The 25364-nt window shown below is 43.7% G+C and overlaps 1 protein-coding gene across 3 annotated transcripts in view; it reads right to left on the reverse strand.

The window, feature by feature from the left end:
- Window positions 1-25364, reverse strand: part of LOC124552730 (calcium-binding mitochondrial carrier protein Aralar1) — a 719518-nt gene that overhangs the window by 468959 nt on the left and 225195 nt on the right. The gene's annotated exons all lie outside the window — the stretch shown is intronic.

A 25364-nucleotide genomic window follows, 5' to 3' on the forward strand; every position in this document is an offset into this window, starting at 1 on the left:
CTATTTTGTACGAGCTGTAAATAAATAGTTGCCACTATTAAAGTTCCAACCCTCGTACTAATATACATGTGCTGTGAATATGAATGTTCTATCTGTAGTCGTTCAATGTGTTCTCTTTTCTTCAGAAACATGAGTGTATTAGTAGCAAAGACGGCAACGCTCCGCGAATGCTAACTCTGTATGGGAACTGGATGTACGTCCTCTTCTCCTCGTCTACCTCCCTCTCTCCATGTCCTCCTGCCCTTCTCTACGACCATCTCGTCTCCCCGGCCCTCCCCCCTCTTAGCCTTGTTTATTGTTATTGTAAATTCAGGAGCCTTGTTTATTGTTATTGTAAATTCAGATCCTGAAGTCCGATTCTAACCACAATAAGCTAGAAATATAACTTCCCTGTTTTCTGTCAAAACCATCTGTGAGAAAGAATGCTAAACAACATACCTTTTTGTATACAGTTTTTGTTTAATATTATATACAGGATGCGATCCGACGAGAACCAAACCGACCGACAGTCAACGGACCCACCGACAAGATAACTTCCACTTCACACGACCAGGTCACAACAGGGAATTCATCGGAACAACGTACAAGATATTGGCGCCCACAACCAATCATACACCGTGCTGGACACAACAACACTGCCTGAAATTTACGTCAACGCCCAGGTCAGGTAACTTGAACGTTAACGGCCGCAAGGGAGAAGATTCCGCTGGTGCACTTCAATTCAAATAACCAAATACAGCGGAACTCCACCGGAGGGTGGCTAGAGTTTTACAACTTGAAAACCACGTTGTTGCTCGAGAGAATATCCCAACAGTCGACTACGAACTCCAAACACCACAGTGTGAACAGTCTTGACTTGCTGGTAGGTTAAATCAAAACTCAACTTTCGTGTCCAGGGTAGGTGAGCCACGGACCTCGTAGCAATAGAAACAGCGCCACACTCTCCGACACCACGGAGAGACCGCCAACGGGTCCCGGACAAACTACGCCCCGCCGAGAATTTCTCCCTGCTCCACACCAACCAACCGACCGACTCCTCAGAACCAGTACGCTGACAACATTTAAAATAACTTGTCAGTCAAAATCACACAAACTACATACAGTTTCACGAACACTTGGATGAAGAACTAGACAATGCTAACGGCAGTGACTCTACAATAACAGGGACGAATCACGAGTCGGCACACACAGCCAACACATAAGCGATCGCCGGCAAGACCTACGACCAACCAAAGTCGTCTCCTCTCCAATCATGTGTGTCGGCAACGGTCGGGCGAGTCGTGGTGGTACGGACCTCACTGCTGCCGCGCCCCGACTGAACTTGTGCTGTGTGCCAACTCAATCACTGCCAGGTCCGAACTAAATCCCAACACACGATGACCGGGAAGCAATAACAGTCCAGCAAACATAATACGGCAGGGCCTATATCGACAAGCGCTGCTGCTACCGCTCACGGGCAGGCAAGGCGTCAACTCAATGACACAAGTAATTGAAAATTAACATAACGAGGTGGCACTACGGTAAAAACGGGGTGTAAAATAAGAAATGGCACGAACACGAGCCACGCATGGCTCAGGTAGGACTGGACGTAAATGTATGCACATAACGACAACCCGTGATGCCAACACCGACTCAGAGGAAGGCCTCGTCGCTTGTTGGTGACGTCACGTCAGCTAGGCACGGCGAACGCCAGGTCTCTTGCAGGCATACTCATAATGGTGGTGTCTCCCTCCCTGACACAGGAAAATGTGAAACTATTGGCAGCAGTTCACCAACACACATTGTTCTGAGAAATTTCTGCAATCAATTAATTGCGCAATTCATTACACTTCTTAACAAATAGGGTACTCCTGAACTTAAATTTTCACCTGTTTTAAGGATTGACGTACAAAAACAACTTCATGGTTCAGCAGCAACAGAATTCGTACTTCTTTCCCTTATTTGTAAATCTGAGGAAGTTACGTTTGTATTGGGTTGCTTTTACAAGAAACTGAACATATTGGTGCCCTTCTTTAGGTACCTTGGTTGACTATGGGCTGAGGAGCACTGAATGTTAATGAAATATCTTGCGGTTGTACACGTTGGCGGTGGAGGGGGTGGGGGACAGAAGAAGAGGCAAAAGAGAGATACTTGTTTTATCAAATAAAATTTTATCATCTTATAAAGTTCCTCCTTTCAGTTGCAAGAGGGGAATATTTATCTTTTCTAATGTGCATGTTTAAAAAAGTTTAAGCTCAGCAGTATTTTCGATTTATGAAGCTATTTTGGTTCCTGTTTAGAATTCCTTTCGTTGAAAACGACTGTAGTCTAATGACTGGCAACAGTTGGACATTTACACATGTAAATCAGTTCACACGTCCAGTGACGATGTCAAACGAAAATAAATAAATAAAAGAAACGAGTTAATTGTAAGGGGGTTGGGGTACTTTTCGTTAACAAAATGGATCAAGTAAATATAGTTCCTTGAATGTGAAATTTCCGAAGCTTGCAATGGGGCAAAGCATCTTCTCATATTGATCTACGTTTGTTTCGACAGGATTCAGTAATACAGAACTATGATCTTCATTCGTAGCTTTACGATAGTAAGAAAATCTTTCATCTAAATAAAACTACAGAATCCAAAACAGTACCAAACATTTTGTCCAAAAATAAGATATTTATAGAGATAAGCACGCCCAGGCGGTTTCTGCCTGCAACAGACCTGGTGTTCGCCGTGCCTAGCTGACGTGACGTCACCAACAAGCGCCGAGGCCTTCCTTTGAGTCGGTGTCGGTGATGCGTACACCACGTGTACGGCCAACACGTGAGCTACACCTGTTCAGAGCGTAGTGCGGGCTTTGTCAGCGTGAGTGGACCAGTGCGAAGAGAGCAGGGGGTGTTCGTTATGGAAAGTTACATGATAACAAATCGTCCACCTGGACCTGCACATCCATCCCTGCTGTTCATACATTAAAACCAGCGCCTGCAGTTTTGTGAGTGGCTGTTCACTGACATAACAATGAATGATTTGGACGTTTATCCGTTCTTTATGTCTGATGAAGCCAGGTTTCACTTGAGTGGTTACGTGAACTCACAGAATTACAGGGTCAGGGCAGCTGAGAATCCGCCTAACTTCCACGAAACATCACGATCAGAAGGTTGGGGTTTGCTGTGCGGTGTCTGCTCGCCGCATTATTGATCCCATCTTTTTTCATTAGACGCTGAATTCGGCGTGTTACTTTACCAACATTTTGGAACCGCCTGTGGCAGCATTAACGGAGGAGGAAAAGATCTACAGTTACTTACAGCACAATGCAGCAACTTCCCGTACAGTCGGCCGAATCTAGGAGCGTATTTACACAGTCGTCACGCCTGACAGGGTTGCCTGGCTGCGTCCCTAGCTGGTCACCCGTATCACCTAATCTGTCAGCGTGCGGTTATTTTGTGTGGGGGAGCCCTGAAGTCTAAGGTGTATCGCAACAATCTTCATAGTCTTCCAGAACTGCAGCAGAATACTCCGAATGAAACTGCAGCAATTCCAGCAGTCCAGCTTCAATCCACCTTCATCTTGCTGATCAGAGCCCAAAAGTGCCAAGAGATGAATGGTGGTCGCTTTCAACGTGTTAGTACTGTATTTCCTTTCCTCTGTTGTGCTGGTTTGTCCCCTGGAACTCTGTTCTACGGGCCACTTTTAACTGCCCCGCCGTCTAGAAGGTGAAAGAACAAATTGGAAAAATAATTTGTCTAATGATATAAACGCTCCGCTATCGTAGTTACGGCTGACTCCGGTAAAGAAAACGTAACCGCACATTTTCATAGTACAGCACTGTATTTTATTCGTCGCATTCGGTTTTAATAGAAATCCTGTACATAATTTAAAATATGTACAGCCTATGTGCTTCTGAATTTAATGTATAAAAATTTGAGGTAAACTGCCCAATAAATTGAGATTTTTTATAACAATGTTAAAAGCCAACCCATCTTTATATAACAGTACAGATTATAATTATTATTGTTTATACTGTAGCCATCGTTTAAGAACAGATCGTCCGGAATTCCACTCCTAAGGGAGTAAAATAGTGGATGAAAGGCCTTTTGAAAGTATGTCGCCATTACGGGAATTTTGAAGCTAGAACTACTAAAACTGGCGTTTCATATCTCAGTCAGAAAGTAAAAAAAATACGCGTTCCAGCATTTTTGGAAATTCAACCAATAACGGGGTAAACCATTCGGTAAAATTTTTTTTCTTAAATAAATAGTTGCTAAGGAACTACTAACGGATTTTTAAGGCTACGTCTATGACAATTGGTACTTGACTTCTCAGTTAAAAAAAATACATATTTCAGTATTTCCAGAAATTCAACTCCCAAGGGAGCGCAATAGGGGATGACAGTTTTTAAAAAATCTTTCGTTACAATGAAAAAATTTTAAAGCTAAATTTATGAAAATTGACATTTCACTTCTCGGTTAGATATAAGGAAATATTTCTTAGGGGATTAAAGATGCTATAGGAAACACTGCAGAATAACGAAAAACGCGTGATTATCAACAACTTTGGACGCCACCTACCAGAATCGCTTTTTGGTCGGAAGTACGTGCTTACACCATGTGATCAAAAGTATTCGGACAGCCCCAAAAACATACGTTTTTCATATTAGGTGCATTGTGCTGCCACGTACTCCATATCAGCGACCTCAGTAGTCATTAGACATCGTGAGAGAGCAGAATGGGGCGCTCCGTGGGACTCACGGACTTCGAACGTGGCCAGGTGATTGGGTGTCACTTGTGTTAGACGTCTGTACGCGAGATTTCCACACTCCTAAATATCCCTAGGTCCACTGTTTCCGATGCGATAGTGAAGTGGAAACGTGAAGGGACACATACAGCACAAAAGCGTAGAGGCCGACCTCGCCTGTTGACTGACAGACACCGCCAGCAGTTGAAGAGGGTCGTAATGTGTAATAGGCAGACATCTATCCAGACCATCACACAGGAATCCAAACTGCATCAGGATCCACTGCAGGTACTATGGCAGGCGGGAGGTGAGAAAACTTGGATTTTATTGTCGAGCGGCTTCTCATAAGCCACACACCACGCCGGTAAATGCCAAACGAAGCCTCGCTTGGTTTAAGAAGCGTAAACATTGGACGGTTGAACAGTGCAAAAACTGTTGTGTATAGTGACAAATCACGGCACGCAATGTGGCGATCTGATGGTACGGTGTGGGTATGGGTATGGCGAATGCCCGGTGAACGTCATCTGCCAGCGTGTGTAGTGCCAACAGTAAAATTCGGAGGCGGTGGTATGGTGTGGTGTGGTCATATTTTTCATGGAGGGGGCTTGCACCCCTTGTTGTTTTGCGTGACACTGTCACAGCTCACGCCTACAATGATGTTCTAAGCACCTTCTTGCTTCCCGCTGTTGAAGAGCAATTCGGGAATGGCTAATGCATCTTTCAACACGATCGAGCACCTGTTCTTAATGCACGGCCTGTGGCGGAGTGGTTACACGACAATAACATCCACGAAATGGACTGGCGTGCACAGAGTCCTGACCTGAATCCTATGAACACCTTTGGGATGTTTTGGAGCGCTAACTTCGTGCCAGGCCTCACAGATCGACATCGATACCTCTCCTCAGTGGAGCACTCCGTGAAGAATGGGCTGCCATTCCCCAAGAAATCTTCCAGCACCTGACTGAACGTATGCCTGCGAGAATGGAAGCTGTCATCAGGGATAATGGTGGGCCATCACCAAATTGAATTCCAGCATTTCCGATGGAGGGCGCCACGAACTTTTAAGTCATTTTTAGCCAGGTGTCCGGATATTTTTGATCACATAGTGTATACGGCATTAATTAGAGTGAAAACTCAGAAGGTGTTGCAGTTTGTGAGCAACATAAAAATTCGATTAAACAAAAACAAAAAAATCTCCGCAGGCCATAAAATCTACGCGAGCGAAGCAGCGCACGCCAAGTTAGTTATTTCACATGAAGAGGTTCGTTATAGGGCAGCCAGCCATTCCCTGAATTTGCAGTACCTTATTATTTTATACACTTACGTCATGTCTTTCTTAAAGAGAGAACTGCTCTTCCAGTCCCTCGCAACATTTTTGGAAACGAATTGTTTCAGAAGCAAACACCCACAGCACATTGTCGTATGTTACACAGTTGTCTATAGTGATTACAGCAGCATGCAGGTATTTACCTTATCTCTGAGAAGTGAGTATCGAGAAGCAGTATAGTAAAGTCGTCAACGTACCTGAAACAAAAGAGCAAAACGAAGTTAGTGAAAAGATACGCACCGTGTTGTACAAGGCATAACACCATCGAATCGTCACTTATGGCAAACCCCAAGCAAAAAGAAAAAAAAAAGAGATATCAGGGTTAAAATTAGGAAAATCATAAATATTATATATTATGTGCAAGTGAGGTACTCCATCTCGTTATATGCCGGATTACGACAAGAATCTGTCTTCTTTTGTAATATACTTCTCTGCATACTATCTTGACAATGTGAATCGGAGTGGGAGGAAGCTTCGCTCAAATTTTTTATCGTTGCATGGGGATAAATTTAATCGAGGATCGTTTTTTCTGACCTGGAGAGAAGGGGAGGCTCAAACTGAGGCTTGTATTGCGTCGCCGTAATACTAGCGGTATAATGTTATGTGAAACAATGCAGCGTCGAGTTAGCGAAATTCTGCCTATCAGCGATATTGTTCATCTGTGCTGTAACGTGATTAACTCTAGACGTTCAAGCACCGTTTATCGTAAATATTCAGTTACTGCAACTTCATTAAACAGCGGTTTAAGCCTTTAGTTTTGAAAGTGACTTCTGATCCGCTGCAAGAGCGGAATCTTGCGAACGAACGGTAAAGTTCTTGTACGTAGCTTGTAAGAGATCAATAATTAATCACTAAGTTGATCAAAATTGACCTGTAGCATTTTTCGACAGTTAATTCAATTTTTTATCACAAAGCACTTTTGAAAATTCTGACCTATCACTTTTTTGCCCTTCTGAAATTGATAAAATCACTGCTATTAAGGCACTTTCACTCAAAAATGTCCCACAATCAAGTTCATGAAAAAAATTCAATGTGCTTCAACTTCGTGAACTGCGGGATACGAAACTTTCGAAAAAACAATTTATTTATGAGAAATGTCTTCAGCAATTTCAGTAGGCCTCTGTTTCAGGATACATCTCAGTACTGCCTGTCAACTTGAAGTTATTACATACACTTCAGCAAATTCAATGTTCAGAAAAGTACATCGCTACATTAGCCAAAGACTTTCTGGACAACAGAATTTTAACGATGAACTGAGTGTTTTATTTTTCACAATACTCATAAAAATATCTGTACAGTTCGAAAGTCCAACTAGAAGTCCTTAGATTTTACAGCATTCTTGTGTGACAGTTCTTTAACAATACATTCATAGGGTTTTAAGTGGAGCGATGTCCTCGCCGATAACAAACGTCGGCTCTATCAGATGGAGTGACCCGCGCAGCCATACACTGATTCGGAGGGAAAATTGCTGAAACACATTGTCGGAAATTTCCTTGAACACATATAAAAAAACAAAAAAAAGGTCAAATTGTAGTACAGATTTTTAACATAAACCGATCACAAAAATTATTCACATTACATGGTTTACCTGAATTCGCTTAAGCATGGAAGTAAGTACAGTGCGCATCCAAACCGGTGGACTATACGAGACAAGAGAGGGCTAGGTGGAATGGGTGATAACAGAAAGGATATAGACGGGGGTTGGGGTTGTTTGGGGAAGGAGACCAGACAGCGAGGTCATCGGTCTCATCGGATTAGGGAAGGAAGTCGTCCGTGCCCTTTCAAAGGAACCATCCCGACATTTGCCTGGAGTGATTTAGGGAAATCACGGAAAACCTAAATCAGGATGGCCGGACGCGGGATTGAACCGTCGTCCTCCCGAATGCGAGTCCAGTGTCTAACCACTGCGCCACCTCGCTCGGTGATATAGACGGGCAGAGAAGAATGGTAAAACACACACACACACACACACACAAGAGAGAGAGAGAGAGAGAGAGAGAGAGAGGGGGGGAGAGGGAGAGAGGGGGAGAGGGGGAGAGGGGGAGAGAGGGAGAGAGGGAGAGAGGGAGAGAGGGAGAGAGGGTGTTGGGGTGGTGGAGGGATGGAGGAGGGGGAGGGATGGAGGAGGGGGAGGGGGAGAGGGAGAGAGAGAGAGAGAGAGAGAGAGAATAGAGTAGATACGCACTGGCTCAGAAGCTACATTTCCGTTATACTGTGCTTTTATACTTAAATTTAGATTGCACGGAAGATACAGTGCGGACATCTTCATTTTGTTACTAATTTCTAGATTTTTAGACCCGAGACACAGTAAATACATTTACTTGAGTCGGAATCTGTTAATGGCCGCGTACGTCGGATTTAATTATCCATTTAGTGCACACGTGAAATTATACTGACTTTTACTCGAACACAAAGAGTCCACATAGTTGACACATGCGTAATACGCATTGGGTGGGGCTGCTTCGGCGGACTGATTCATCACTCGAACACATCATCTGTGCAAGTCTCATCACATTACTTTGATTACATCACATATCAGAATCACTGTGGCACTTCGGGCGCGGCGGAGTGCCATACCAGCTCAGTACACGCAGCATTGTGGCTCATATTTTAATTAACAGTGAAAGAATCAAGTCAGGTACATTAACAGAATTACTCAGTGAACTTTTATGACACGGAGTTTTTAGTCAAAAAAAAAATAAAAAAACAATTTTAAGTTTTATGGGGAGGTAAGTATGCTTATTTTTGTATGTCACCCACACTGTATTCTTTCAAACCAAAAGAATCAAATAATTATACTTGAAACCCGTAAAATCCTGCATTTCTGAGTGGTACCGTAGAAAAGTTGAGACTTATTTCTCGATGTTTGAACCTAGTGTTTAGCCAACAGTAATCTTACCCAAGACGGCTTTCACTCACAAACGACGACGAGGCTAGACCTGGCTTTAAGCAGCACGTGTTCAGGCGTGTGTGTGTATTTTTATTTGTCATTTACGAGCTAATTTGTTTAGAATTCTGGTTCACTAGCCTTCTAGCGAAGCCGACTTGCAATTAATTGTAATCTGTTTGTTATTTTTCCAAACTTCTCTGTCTGCCCTACCTTCCTATTCATAACGAATCTTACCCCATTTATACTATTTACTGTAGTGTTGATTTACCCTATTTCTGCTGACTAGAAATCCTTATTTTCCAATGTTCTTTTGTACACAGGATTGTATCAAGGCCGGAAATCGGACCCACGCCTCCTGCTTACTAGGCAGTACGTAATGAGAAATTTAAAATAGATTGAGGCGACAGTGAGAATTTGGATCGAAGAGCTAGGGGAGTCAGGGGAATCCGTGCACTTGTGTGAATCATTGTGCCCAGGTGGCGTAGTGGCTAACGCACCTGCCTAGCAGGCAGGGGACCCGGGTTCGATTCAGGGTCTTGGTACAAATTTTCACTCGCCGCTTCAGTCTACAGACATAAAATCAAATCTTTATGAGACCAGTAAAGTCTGTGAAGTTGTATCATTTTATTTTCCAATGTGGTATGAAATGGGATACCGAAATGCTAGAGAATGACGAAACGCGTTTGATGTTCGTGAAGGATGTCGATCTGCGCTCAGTTGAAGAGTGGGCAGCTCTAACAAGTGGCAATCAAAGATGTCGGACAGACAGACACAGGTACAAGGAAGATAGCTGCGAACAAGCCATGCGTTACAGAAGACGTACCTCAAATGATCGACGAAAGGAGGAAGTACAAAAATGCTCAGGGAAAGACAGGAATACAGCAATATAAATCACTTGGGAATAAAATGAATAGGAAGTGCATGGTAGCCAAGGCGAAGTGACAGGAAAAAATGTGAAGAAATCGAAAAAGGAATGATCGTCGGGAGAACTGATTCAGGATATAGGAAAGTCAAAAGAACCTTCGGTGAAATTAAAAGCAAGGATGGTAACATTAAGAGTGAAGTGGCAACATCACTGTTAAACGCAGAAGACAGTAGGCACGTGGAAAGAGTATACTCAATTCCTCTACGAGGGGGAGGACTTCTCTGGTGACGTGACAGAAGATCAAATTTCTGTCGGTAAGGATGACATTGCGGTTCCCGTACAAGTATTAGAGTCAAAATTTGAAAGATACTGGAAGACGTGGGATCAAATAACGCAGAATTGCCAACAAAACGACTATTAAAGATCGTGAATAGAACATATGAAACTAGCGCCGTATAAGCAGTCCTTGGAAAAATATCCGAAGACGGCAAGAGCTGACAAGTGCGGGAATCATCGCACAGTCGGCTCAACAGCTCATGCATCCAAGCTGGTGCCCACAAGAACAACGTGCACAAGAATGGAAATGAAATTTGAGAATTTATAACATAACGGTCACTTTGTCTTTATGAAAGGTAAAGACACCAGAGACGCATTTTTCGCATTGCACTTGATATCTCAAGGAATACTGAAGAAAAATCAAGACGGGGTCATAGCATACGTCGACCTGCAGAAAGCGTTCGACAAAGTAAAATGGTGCAAGATATTCGGAATCCCGAGAGAAATAGGGGTAAGCTGCAGGGAAAGGTGAGTAATAATTACTGGCCATTAAAATTGCTACACCACGAAGATGACGTGCTACAGACGCGAAATTTAACCGACAGGAAGAAGATGCTGTGATATGCAGATGATTAGCTTTTCAGAGCATTCACACAAGGTTGGCGCCGGTGGCGACACCTGCAACTTGCTGACATGAGGAACGTTTCCAATCGATATATCACACACAAACAGCAGTTGGCCGACGTTGACTGGTGAAACGCTGTTGTGATGCCTCGTGTAAGGAGGACAAATGCGTACCATCACGTTTCCGACACTGATAAAGGTCGGATTGTAGCCTATCGCGATTGCAGTTTATCGTATCGCTAAATTGCTGCTCGTGTTGGTCAAGATCCAACGACTGTTAACAGAATATGGAATCGGTGGGTTCAGGAGGGTAATACGGAACGCCGTGCTGGATCCCAACGGCCTCGTATCACTAGCAGTTGAGATGACACGCATATTATCCGCATGGCCGTAACGGATCGTGCAGCCACGTCTCGAACCCAGAGTAAACAGATGAGGACGTTTGCTAGACAACAAACATCTCCACGAACACTTCGATTACGCTTGCAGCAGCATGGACTATCAGCTCGGAGACCATGGCTGCCGTTACCCTTGACGCTGCATCATAGACCGGAGCGCCTGCGATGGTGTACTCAACGACGAACCTCGGTGCACGAATGGCAAAACGTCATTTTTTCGTATGAATCCAGGTTCTGTTTACTGCATCATGATTGTCGCATCCGTGTTTGGTGACATCGCGGTGAACGCACCTTGGAAGCGTGTATTCGTCATCGTCATACTGGCCTATCACCCGGCGTGATGGTATGGGGTGCCATTGGTTACACGTCTCGGTCACCTCTTGTTCGCATTGACGGCACTTTGAACAGTGGACGTTACATTTCAGATGTATTACGACCCGTGGCTGTACCATTCATTCGATCCCCGCGAAACCCTACATTTCAGCAGGATAGTGCACGACCACATGTTGCAGGTCCTGTACGGGCCTTTCTGGATACAGAAAATGTTCGACTGCTGCCCTGGCCAGCACATTCTCCAGATCTCTCACCAATTGAAAACGTCTGGTCAATGGTGGCCGAGCAACTGGCTCGTCACAATACGCCAGTCACTACTCTTGATGAAGTGTGGTATCGTGTTGAAGCTGCATGGGCAGCTCTGACTAAATGCGCAGGCGTATCAAAGCCTTTATTACGGCCAGAAGTGGTTGTTCTGGGTACTGATTCCTCAGGATCTATGCACCCAAATTGCGTGAAAACGTAATCACATGTCAGTTCTAGTATAATATATTTGTCCAATGAATACCCATTTATCTTCTGCATTTCTTCTTGGTGTAGCAATTTTAATGGCCAGTAGTGTACAACATGCACAGAACCTAGAGAACTGTACCACTGGAAGACAAAGAAGTGCTCTGATTAAAATATTGGAAGACAGGGATGCTGTCTTTCGCCTCTACTGTTCAGTCTAGGCCTATACAGCGAAGACGCACTGACGGAAATAAAGCTACACCAGCAGGGCTGAAATTCAGAGCGAAAGGATGTCAATGATCAAATTCGCTGATGACGTTGCTATCGTCAGTGAATGCGAAGAATAATTACAGGATCTGTTGGATGGAATGAACAGTGTAATGAGCACAGAATATGGATTGAGAGTAAATCGGGAAAAGAGAAAGGGAATGAGATGTAGAAGAAACTAGAATAGTGAGATACTGATCAAAATTGGGGATCACGAAGTTAACGAATTCTGTATCTTAGAAGCATAGTTACCCATGGGGGACAGAGCAAAGGCGACATAAAATGGTGATCAGCACTGCCAAAGAGGGCATTCTTGGCTACGAGAAGTCTACTAGTATCAAACGAAGGCCTTAACTTGAGGAAGAAATTTCTGAGGATGCACGAATGGAGCACAGTACTGTGTGGTAGTCGATTACCGACTATGGGAGAACCGGAACAGTAGAGAATGGAAGCGTCTGAGATGCTACAGAATAATGTTGGAATTATTGTGGACTGATTAGGAATGAGGAGGTTCTTGATGGAACAAAAAAGTTTCCGAAATAAATACGTATTAACTTACTACACGAGCGGGTGAGCCATAGACGCTGCCGTAGTGGCGGGTGGCAACATGACAGTTCCAGTTATAGCCGCGTCCCAGTTCAGGGCAGTGCCTCGCTGCGAACACGGAAAGCGATAGTGGAAAGTGCCTTCGCTTTCAGCCGCGACTGTTTCCTCATTACGCCACTGCATTCACTGGCTGTGAGCAGGAGGAAGCAGTGGCAGGAAGAGCTGGCTCGAAACGTGGAGGAACGCCGAAGAGAAATGTTGAAAATTGAATACCCCACGGAAAAAACTGGGCAAGTCCGTTTAATTAGGAAATGAATTTATGGCACATTCTGATAGCTAATCGTCGGCACTACAAGACAGTCAAAATGTCTTTCAAATAACGTGCCGTGTCACAGGGATACAAAGGATTTCACTTTTAGCGGTAACGGAAAGAACGACCTATGTCGGCCTTTTCACGGAGAGAACGGGACAAGTCCAAGGTTCACTTCACGGTTCACATCACACTTGTTAGGTCAGTTCCGTTGCGAATGCAAACGTTATCGATTGAGTTTCTTACTCGGTGTTGTTTCCTTGTAGTAAAAGAGCGTAATTTGAAGCGTGATAATAGTGTGGACGTCATAGGACTTACAAAATGTATGGCTCATCACAGGATGGTCATAAACCATCTGTTAATCAATCACTAAAAAAAAGAAAAAAGTTGTAGAAGAAAGCAATGTTTGTAGGGAACTTACGCCAATGTGTCAAGAGTTAGGCAGTGACAGCAAACGGTCACTGAGTGTTTCAAACAAGTCAGACCCCACGAAAAAGAACAGCTTATCAACAATTTCAATTTGTTAGGTAACTAAAATAATCACTCTTCCTATTTAACCACCTTAATTTCTGTGACATTAATTGCTCTAGAAGGCCTATGCATCACGAACTGAATGCCAGAGATCTGTCTTTCCGACACGTTGTAAGACTCATACGAAACGATATGATGGGTGAAATGCATATTTGCCGACTAGCCGTCATACCTTTGCACGAAATCACAAAGCGCAGACTGCAAACTGTGTGGCTACTGGAATATCTCTCAAAAGACAAAAGAGGTGTGATTGCTACGATGGTTGAATGAAAAGTAACGCCTCCACCTTCGTTAATTGTGTTTAGATGGGAATATTTTAATAAATCAAACGCAGAAATAATACTTAGAGTGTGATCTTTAATTACCAATATTCACTTTTCCACATCATCACCAATCAACTGGATACATTTCTGCCACTGATGAACAAGTTTTTTGAAGCCGTCACGGAAGAAGTCGACACTCTGTTTCCTCAACCACGGTCTCACAGTTCTCTCAACGTCTCCATCAGAAGCGCAATGTTGTCCTCGCTAATCGTCTTTCACTGTCGGGAACTGACGGTGCTAAATCTGGACTGTATGGAGGATGCCGTACGGTGGTGAGATTCAGTCTCTGAAGTTCTGCTGTGGTGAAGTGTGTGGTTTGGTATTGTTATGCTGCAGGAAAACATTTCCATTTTCCGTTTCCTTTCGGATCCTTGTTAGCCGTCGTTTCAGCGTTCGCAGCGTTATGATGTACGCTCTGAATTTTTTGTTGTTCCACCCTCAAGGAAATCAACATGGATAACACCATCTGCGTCCTAGAATACTGTGGCCATGATTTTTCCAGCTGAGGGCTGCGTCTTTAATTTCTTTCTCTGCGGCGAGTCTTTGTGTCGATATTCCATAGACTGACGTTTCGTCTCCGGGTCGTAACGATGCACCCACGAGAATGAAGGAAAAAATGTGAAGAAATCGAAAAAGAAATGATCGTCGGGAGAACCGTCTCTGTATTGACCGACCACGTGCAACAGGTATGGAAGACCATCCCACAAACTGATATCCGGCAACTGTACAACACAATGCATGTACGTTTGAATGCTTGCATTCAACATTCTGGTGGTTAGGTTAGGTTAGTACCGTCCATCACTTCACATTTGCAATGGCTTATCTCGCGCTTAGATTAACCTGAGACTTTGCAACATGTCATTTAAATATGATACCTAGACAAATGTATCCCCACACGCATTGTTTTTTGGTGCTATGATTATTTTTCCGTCTGTATAGTTCACTTCCTTACCATTATCTACTTGCTCCCCACGATTTTCGTGCTATATTCTACAAGTATTTTCATAGCTATTAAAAATTTACAAGGACATGTTTGCATGTGTATCTGTATGGGGATAGGAATCTGTCTGGTGCTACGACTAATTATTTTATGCTCCTTAGTACGTTTTAAAAACGTGCTGTTTTAAAAAGTTTAGTTTTTTATTTAAACAATTTATTACTTTTACTGACAGTACAGGAAGAGTGACACCAGGTAGCCCGTTAATTTTGTGTTGCCTTTAAACTATCACGAGCTTGGTAGTTAAGGAAAGCTGTTATTGCGCCAGGCTGTCGGGGGGCGCCCGAGGAAATGAGCCGTGGCGCTGTTTGCACAGGCGCGCCGATAACCGTGTTGTGTGTGTGTGTGATTCGCGGTAGCGACGAAAAATGGGCCTCAAATCACCTGGTGTTACGCTCTCATTCTGCAGTCCCACGTAGGTGTGCTCCGATTTCCTGAAAGCGACGTCCGTATGAAACAGAAAAACGTGCATGTGTCATGTGCGCACACACGCACACGCACACACACACACACACACACACACACACACACACACACACACACACGCGAGAGTCGTCAACCCCAGTTGCTATGTTGTCTCGGCAGATATCTGCAGTTCCACTTCGTGCAAGGTCCAGACGCAGTGAGTTCAGAGACATACTGTTCCTCAAGTATTTCATATGAGTGTAGTGGGTTTCTCGATTTAAAGACATCAGTTGAAAGTTACTAATGTGTGAGCACTCTTCGACAGGTTTTAAATATTTAAAGTAGCTAGATTCACCATTTTTTTTATTCTTCATCAACGTATTTCGGTGTATATAGCTCCATCTTCAGGTTGCATTACACATGCTCACTGGTACATTACACAAAACCCACCATTACAGTGCGAACACTTAATTGTAAACAAAACTTGCCAAATGTGACACATAATTACAGTTATAAGCACATTCACAGTTATCAGAGCATTGTGTCACTGAAAACAACCACAGCTGTTACCCCTGTATGAGGATTAGAACTTTAATAGTAGCATCTATCTATTTTCAGCTTATACAAAAAAGGGTTTATGTTTCAAAGTTTTGCTCTCCTTCAAAGTAGTCACGGGCATTATGTATGAGGTGTGTGTGTGTGTGTGTGTGTGTGTGTGTGTGTGTGTGTGTGTGTGTGTGTGTGTGGGCACGCGCGCGCGCGCGCGAGCGCGCAGAGTAATGAGACTAATTTTTTTACCACCGAAGTTTTTATTTATTTATTTTTTTTTTTTTCAAACAAGAATATTGTACACTTCAAAGTAGTTCCCTCCAGCAGCTATTCACTGGCGCGGTCGTTGTCCACAGTTTTGGTAGCAGCACTGAAAGGCCTCAGCTGGTACAGTCTTCAACATGTCAGTCACATTCTTTTGAATATTCTCCAGACCCCCAAAATGAGATCTTTTAAGACATTTCTCAACTCCACAAAAAAGAAAAAAGTCACAAGGCCTTAGATCAGGTGAATAGGGGGTGGGCGGCTGTGGAACAACAGGAATGCCTTTTAAGGTAAAAAAATTCCGTGATGGAAGTGCTCGTGTGACACGGGGCGTTGTCATGATGAAGCATCACTTGTCTGCAATGTCCAGTCTCACTCCATTCACCCATCTCCCGAGCTTTCCAAAGGCATCTTTGTAAAACACTTGGTTGGCATTTTGTCCTCAAGGGACACTCTCGTAAGAGCATGCACAGTTCGACGTTTTCATCGGTTTCTGAAGTCGAACATTTCCCTAAGGGTGGTTCATCTTCAATGTGTTCTCGGCTTCCAGATATTATTTCTGCCAGCTAAGGAATGTTCCTCATAGGCCTGTCTACACTTCACCGACTCGCACGCAAGCGCCCCAAGTTAAACACAGAACATGATGGCATAACATCGCTCTAAGTTCCACTGTACCATTTTTGTAACACACAACAAAAACTCAACTTGACTGATGGCGCTCTCAGAAATCACGCGATAGCTTTACGGAGCTGATGCTCAGACTAACCGTCTGGGAAGGAATGAACACACCGGTTTACACCAGCACAACAACACAGCGCTGCCAGATCTAGTGATGGGGAGCTCGTGAATGAGTCGTTCAAATGAACGCTTCACTTCAGTGAAGTGTGAACTAGCCACTCAATTTCAATGAACTTGTACTTCAAACTCTTCACAGATAGCACACTCCACACTTTTTTCTAGTTCACTCACTCTCTTCCCCTCTCCCTCTACATCGGCGCTACGTCACTCATACTCCCTTCACTTCAGTCCTCCCTCTGCTGCCTGTCGATGAATCGCGCGGGGTTTGTGGAGAACGATAGGTTTACGAGTGGTTGTTGTGGTGAGGGGCGACGGGGAGGCAGCGTCAGCTGCTACGTGCAGTGCTGACATTACTCGTGACTATTTGTGCAGTTATATGTACTTCACGTCTACGGGTAGCCTACCGTTGGCAGCACTTGCAGACAAATGAATATAAACGAAGAGGCTGGCTGGGTGAGCACGCACAGCCAACATGAAAATAAAAGGTTTGTTAATAACACTGAAAAGGGATTTTACCTGAAATCGTACCAATGACTACAGGTGACAGTTTACGTTTTGAATCTAGAAGGTTATTATTCTCAACAAAAATAAAATCTACAGGAAAACTTCTGAATAATTACTTAACGTAGATTTATAGACTGTGACAGTGGTAAACATACTCATTCTATTTTGGATTAAATTCTACAAAGAACATAAAATTGGACTGCATTTCGTTGGTAGCCCTATTTTTCAGTTCATGAATACAACAAATAATATTTCATTTACAGATAAAGATTTTTTTGGATGCTTCATGAGAAAATTTCGAGCAAGATTAAATGTAATACCTTCTTTATATGTGACAGGCTTCTCTGTTTATCTTTCTTTTGTCCCCTTCGACCATGCTCTATTTAAGTTAACTCAGACGCTGTAAGAGCGTAAAACGTTGCGTGCACGTTACTGCATAGTTCGGCCATCTGTTAGTAAAATTATGAAGTATTATGAAGCTTCATTGTACGAGCGAGGCGAAGCGAGCGTAGCAGCGGCTGAGCGGCGAACTGGGGAACTTCGACAGGCTTCCGTACTTCACGAATGAACTACTTCATTTGAACGCTTCACGGCAAAGAGTGAAATGAATGATGTAGTTCACTGGAGTGAACGAGTTCGACCCATCTCTACTTCAATGTACGAGCGAGGCGAAGCGAGCGTAGCAGCGGCTGAGCGGCGAACTGCGGAACTTCGACAGGCTTCCGTACTTCACGAATGAACTACTTCATTTGAACGCTTCACGGCAAAGAGTGAAATGAATGAAGTAGTTCACTGGAGTGAACGAGTTCGACCCATCTCTAGCCAGATCGCTTGCAGTGTTGTCAAATACAAACCTTGTATAACCGGTCGCAGCATCGCCGGTTGTGTAGATAGCGTGTTTTATGGTCTGTAAGACGCACTTTTTTCTTCGAAAACTTCAACTGGCAGCAGCAGTGCACGATGCGACGAACTTTAGTTGTGGGGATTCACGAGATTGCTAATACTGTTTCCCTTCCTCCCCACCATCACAAACGCAGAACACTGTTTAGCCTACGACGCGCGGTAAAAATACAATATTTTTGTTAGTAGCTAGATTTGTAATGGAAAAAAAAGAAAGATATTCACCTGATGCGAGCTATAAATTGAAAGAAACAGCACATGCAGAAGAACATGAAAACAGAGCAGCTGGGCGGCATTTCGGCCCTCCACCAACAGAGAAAACCTTTAGAGATTGGTGGGCTAACAAACAAAAACTGGAAAAAAAGAGGAAAACTAAATGAGCAAATAGAGGACTGAATTCAAAATGGCCAAAGCTAGAATATCATGTATTGAAACGGATTCAAGGACACTGTCAAAATGGCATTTGATTTAATAAAAAAAAATGATTCAAATACGCGCTCATAAGTTAGCACTGCAGTGGGACTTAACATGTGAACCAAAACCAAAATATCTAAGAAAAACCGAGCGAGGTGGCGCAGTGGTTAGACACTGGACTCGCATTCGGGAGGACGACGGTTCAATCCCGCGTCCGGCCATCCTGATTTAGGTTTTCCGTGATTTCCCTAAATCACTCCAGGCAAATGCCGGGATGGTTCCTCTGAAAGGGCACGGCCGACTTCCTTCCCCATCCTTCCCTAATCCGATGAGACCGATGACCACGCTGTCTGGTCTCCTTCCCCAAAACAACCAACCAATATCTAAGAAAATGCCACAAGAGTATAAAGAGAAAATATTATCTTTCCTTCGTTTTATTATTCAACATCAAAAGAAATCAGTGTGGAACTAACTCAAATAGCGAATATGGGCGAAACTCCAGACATTTTATGTGCAGAGTAACAGAACTGTTGCCATGAAAGATTCTGAAACTGTAAGAACAAGCGGACTTGAAAAAATTCGCTACACTCTTGTCCTCTCATGTTGTGCTGGGGGTACTAAACTTAATCAAATGATCATTTTCAAGCGCAAAATAATGCCAAAACCTGGCAGTATTTCAGCCAGATGGCGTTACTCACGTTGATGTCAAGGCTGATATGAAATTATGGATTAACAGAGTGTGGGAGAGAAGGAAAAGTGCTTTATTGAAGAAGAGTTCTCTTATCGTGCTAGGTCAGTTTAGTAGTCATTGGAAAAATTCTGTGAAAGAAGCGCGTGGTCTAGGGTGTCTTGCCACGGTTCGAGCGGCTCTCCCAGTCGTAGGTTCGAGTCCTCCTCCGGGCACGTGTGTGTGTGTGTGTGTGTGTGTGTGTGTGTGTGTGTGTGTGTGTGTTTTGTCCTTAGCGTATGTTAGTTTAAGTTAGATTAAGTGGTGTGTAAGCCTAGGGACCGATGATCTCAACAGTTTGGTCCCACGGAACTTAACACAAATTTCCAAAAATTTTCTGTGAAACGAAAACTGAGACAGGGAAATGCAGAGTCTGCCTTTATTCCAGGAGGACTTACTTCACAAATGCAACGTCTTGCTGTCTCTATAAGTAAACCCTTTAAAGTGTATATGGCAGAGGAATGGAACAAATGGATGGTGGATGAAACCCAATATGAATTGACGCCGAAGGGAGCTTTAAAACTAGTGTGTCAGTGGATAAAACAGTCGCGGCCTAGAGTGAAAGAATACATTACTGTTGAATTTTTCAAGTAGTATGCTATCAGTAACGTTCTCGATGGCGCCGAAGATTATCTTACATATCAAAAGAACAACGATGACAAAGAAGAAGGAGAAGAAAGTTGAGATGAAGATTTTCATAGATTTTAAAAGTTATATTGTATTGAACCGGGGACGTAGAAACGACGGAGAGGCTTCGTCCCCCCGTCGTAGCCCACAGTGGTACACAACCCCACAACAGGCCACAGGAGTCCACTCACCCCTCCGCCGCCCCACACCGAACCACTCTTTCAGGGTTATTGTGCGATTCGGCTCCCAGTGGACCCTACCATACATTTATATGCTCCAAGAGTACATTCTCAAAAATTTCTTCCTCAAATTACGGCGTATATCTGGTGCTAGTGGACTTCTCATGGCCAGGAACGCCCGTTTTGCCAGTGCTAGTCTGCTTTTTATGCCCTCCACCGTTACTTTGCTATCTAGGTAGCGGAATTCCGTAACTTCGTCTATTTCATGATCACCAATTATGATATGAAGTTTCTCGCTGTTCTCGTTTCTGGTACTTCTTATTACGTTCGTCTTTCTGTGATTTACTCTCAGTTTATATTCTGCATCCATTACATTGTTCATTCCATTCAACAGATCATGTAATTATTTTCCACTTTCACTGAGGATAGCGATGTCATCAGCCACCTTATCGTTGATATTCTTCCACCTTGAATTTTAATTCCATTATTAAACCTTCCTTTTATTTTGGTCATTGGTTCTTTGATGTGTAGACTGAACAGTAGGGGGCGAAAGACCACATCCATGTCTTTCATCCTTTTCAATCTGAGTACTTCACTCTTTGTCTTCCAGTCTTATTGTTCTGTCTTCGCTCTTGTACATGTTGTATATTATCAGCATTCCTCTATAGCTTATCCCCATTTTCCTGAGAATTTAAACATACTGCACCATCTTACAGTGTCGAACGCTTTTTCGAAGTCGAGAGATTCAATGAACATGCCTTGATTTTCAGTTGGTCCCACTTCCATTATCAATCGCAACGTCAGGATTGCCTCTCTGGTGCGTTATCTTTCATAAAGGCAAACTAATCATCATGGAACTTTCTTTTCCATTCTTCTACATGTTATTCGTGTCAGCAACGTGGATGGACGAGATGTTAAGGTAATTGTGTTTGATTTGTTTTTAGGGTACAAAAACAATTATGGTCATATTTGCCCATCTCAGAACCGTAGAACACTACACACAATCGATGGAAGAAAAGACAACTAAAACCAGCGACGTGAAGAAATGTCTATAAAATACGCCGTAGAGAAACGGAAATGTTGAAATAAAGATTAAATGTCCTTCGCCACACTGCTACGACGGATAAAAGGGTAAGAAGCGGTCGATAGGCCGTCGCGTGTCGTTCGCTGAAACGGCCGATAACTCAGACGGCAAACACAAATGAGAACGTAAATGGTGAAACATCCCCTTAGAAAAATAAAGAATGACAATGCTGGTAATCCCCTCACGTTATTTGATTTTCAAACAGCGAAGCAGAACTGAACGTACTCAGACATTTCTCTCTTTACTTATTCTGATCATCACTAAACTGACACACAATATTTTTAGCGCAACGCAATCTGACTTTCAATAATCCCTACAAAAGAATGGCTCTGACTAACAATAACCTATACCTTTAATGAATCACTTACCTCACAAAAATCTTCGTTACTTGAACTACTGCAATACAGCGAGCGCCAATACTGCCAGCTGGCAACGGCCATGCCACAGTCGTGAGATCACCGAAGTTAAGCGCTGTCGGGCGTGGCCGGCACTTGGATGGGTGACCATCCAGCCGCCATGCGCTGTTGCCATTTTTCGGGGTGCACTCAGCCTCGTGATGCAAATTGAGGAGCTACTCGACCGAATAGTAGGGGCTCCGGTCAAAGAAAACCATTATAACGACCGGGAGAGCGGTGTGCTGACCCCACGCCCCTCCTATCCGCATCCTCCTTTGAGGATGACACGACGGTCGGATGGTCCCGATGGGCCACTTGTGGCCTGCAGACGGAGTGCAATACTGCCAGCTAAATAAAAGATTCTAACTACTGAAGGCACTAAATACTGATAGGCATAGTTGGCAAATGAAAGATTTTGATGCAGAAGAAACAATATATTTACCGTAATAGTGTTTATCTCAGTTCATGACATCCAGTCTTTTTCTGATGGACACACGTCCAGATCGTCCGCTCTCAAAACTCTGCCATCTCTCTCCCCACATCCACCAATGCTGGCGGCTCACCTCCAACTGCGCAACGCTACGCACTGTTAACAGCCGACTGCCCAACACTACAATAGCGAATATTACAACAATGCCAACCAGCCACAGATTGCATTGTAGCGGGACTTTGAAATTCGCTGCGCTTCACTCGTTCCCTCAGATATAAATTATACCGTCGCAGCTGTATGAGCGCTCGACGGCAGAGAAAATATTTATAAGAAAATGAAGGTACAAAAACTGTAACCCTTTTTGTTTTCTGCCCGCTCTTAAGAGCGGAAGCTTAACTTCACTTATTCGCTGGTCTTAGTATGATTCAGACGTAAAAACTTATTAGCTAGTCTTGGTCTGATTAAGACGAAAAACTTGTTGATGTGCAGACGTATTGTGGAAGCTGGTATGAAATTTGGAGGATGGAAGCAGCAACATATAATACATTGGATTCACTATCAAGATGGTTTTAATTTGTATACATCAGTAATTCCTGGAAGATGAAATTTACTGCAAGATTTTGGAGCAGCTACGACTTTTCACGCAGAAATGAAGAGATTTTTGGAGAACAAGACCTGGACGCCGCACGAGAGAAGACATGTTAACATGGTAAACAATGAACTCTTATCTACGCCATTTCTCCCTGTTAATCACATTTTGTTATCCTCTGTTCTCTTTCAAATAATTTTTGTAGTTGAATTTGGTTTGACTTTTGCTCAGAAACGCCCCAAGGACCACCCCAACAATAGCTTTTCCGAATCAAAAAAATGGTTCAAATGGCTCTGAGCACTATGGGACTTAACATCTGAGGTCAGAATTAGTTAAACCTAATCTAAGAACATCACACACGTCCATGCCCGAGGCAGGATTCGAACCTGTGACCGTAACGCTCGCGTGGTTCCAAACTGAAGCGCTTAGAACCGCACGGCGACACCGGCCGGCTTTTCCGTATCACAAAGTCCGATTTGCATTTCATTCTTATCCTTTTTCAACGTCATTAACGATTTTAAAACCCCTTTTTTTATTCACCATTTCTTCCCACATTTTCAACCTTTTCTTTTTTCTTTTTTATTAACCACTACAACACAGCACAGTCAGTGATTTTCATACAGAGCGCTACGTGGCGTTACCAACATAGAAACCTGAACAGCCTACTTAAAGAAACGCAATTCCATCAGGAAATGGCGGACCGTCCAAGGTTGAGGGTAGTGAGCACAAAGTGGTGGAGGACCACGACTTAACAAATGGCGATGGCTTACGACAGTGCCGAATACGCAACCTAGCTAAACTTATATCTTCTCGGCGAGAGGTCCGAGATGAGGTCGACCAAGCCCATGGAGAGGCTTAATAACTGGAGCTTGTTCCCATGAAGGGAAACCAGTGGCGATGCCAAAGTGACACCACGTGCTGAGAGACGGCTACGCAGAGATCAGAGGAAATGTAACAACCCGTGGGCTGACGTACGAGGACTGCAGTGTCGGCAGCAGCGTCAGTGGCCTCGTTTCCCATCAGATCGACGTGACCAGGGACCTACATAAACATCAGAGTGGCTCCATCAAGAGAGAGATCAAGTGGAAGCTTTCTTTGACTCGTTGCTTAGTGGATGGGCGGTGTACAGCACACAGAGGCTCTGAAGGGCATTGAGAGAGAGTCGGAGCAATTGACACAATTGAAAAGCCTGTGTCGCCGGATGCAGTGCATGATCTGATACAGGGCAGAGAGGTCGGCAGTAAATGCTGAGCAGTGTTACGGAAGCCGATACCGAAAAAAGTCGGCGTCAACGATGTAGCTGATTGTGTGATAATGACTTTAAAACTAAAACTTCGTCCGAACAGGCCTCGGAAGGCCCAACGGAGCGACCGGCCGCCGTGTCATCGTCAGAAAACGGGCGTCACTGGATGCGGATATGGAGGGGCATGTGGTCAGCACACCGCTCTCCCCGCCGTATGTCAGTTGACGTGACCGGAGCCGCTATTTCTCAATTAAGTGGCTCCTCAGTGTGCCTCACAAGGGCTGAGTGCACCCCGATTGCTAACAGCGCTCAGCAGACCGGATGGTCACCCATCCAAGTGCTAGCCCAGCCCGATAGAGTTCGGTGATCTGACGGGAACCGGTGTTACCACTGCGACAAGGCTGTTGGCGACACTGACGTTACTGGCAGTACTATCTGTAAACATCTCGTACCTTAATAGCATGCTAACGTTGTAAGTAGGCTGTTTAGGTTTTAATGTTGGTAACGCGACGTAGCGCTCTGTATGTAAATCACTGACTGTGATGTGTGCAGTCTGTGCCTAGTAGGACTCATTGTTGGATTATTCGCTACTGTAGTGTTGGGCAGCTGGATACGAATAGCGCGTAGCGTTGCACAGTTGGAGGTGAGCCGCCAGCAGTGGTGGATGTGGGGAGACAGATGGCAGAATTTTGAGAGCTATATATATATATATATATATATATATATATATATATATATATATATATATATATATATATATATATATCTTTTGAACACTATTAAGGTAAATACATTGTTTGTTCTATATCAAAATATTTCATTTGCTAACTATGCCTATCAGTAGTTAGTGCCTTCAGTAGTTAAAATCCTTTACTTAACTAACATTATTGTTAGTTCGAGTAACGAAGATTTTTGTGAGGTAAGTGATTCATGAAAGGTATAAGTTATTGTTAGTCATGGCCATTCTTTTGTAGGGATTACTGAAAGTCAGATTGCGTTGCGCTAAAAATATTGTGTGTCAGTTTAGTGATGATCAGAATAAGAGCGAAACGTCTGAGTACGTTCAGTTTTACTCAGTTGCTTGAAAATCAAATAACGTAAGATTTTTACCAGCACAGTAATCCACTAATTTTGCTAAGGGGAGGTTTCAACGCATATTGCTACTGGGACTGTTCGCGTCACAGCACTCGCTGGGAAGGTGCCAACGACGGCGATGAAGGAACTTTCAATTAAGGTGACTGACCTAAAAGGACTGCTGGTGTCCCAGCCAACAGCACGACACATCCCAACTTGTGCTTTACACAGCCGAAAGGGAAAGACTGTGTAGCAGCAGTGGACACACAGCCGGCTTTCACAATGGACAGAGAAGCGCCGCCACCATAATAGCGGCTGCGAGGTCGCGTGG

Source organism: Schistocerca americana, chromosome 10 (genome assembly GCF_021461395.2).
Source record: "Schistocerca americana isolate TAMUIC-IGC-003095 chromosome 10, iqSchAmer2.1, whole genome shotgun sequence".
Classification (NCBI taxonomy): Eukaryota; Metazoa; Arthropoda; class Insecta; order Orthoptera; family Acrididae; genus Schistocerca; species Schistocerca americana.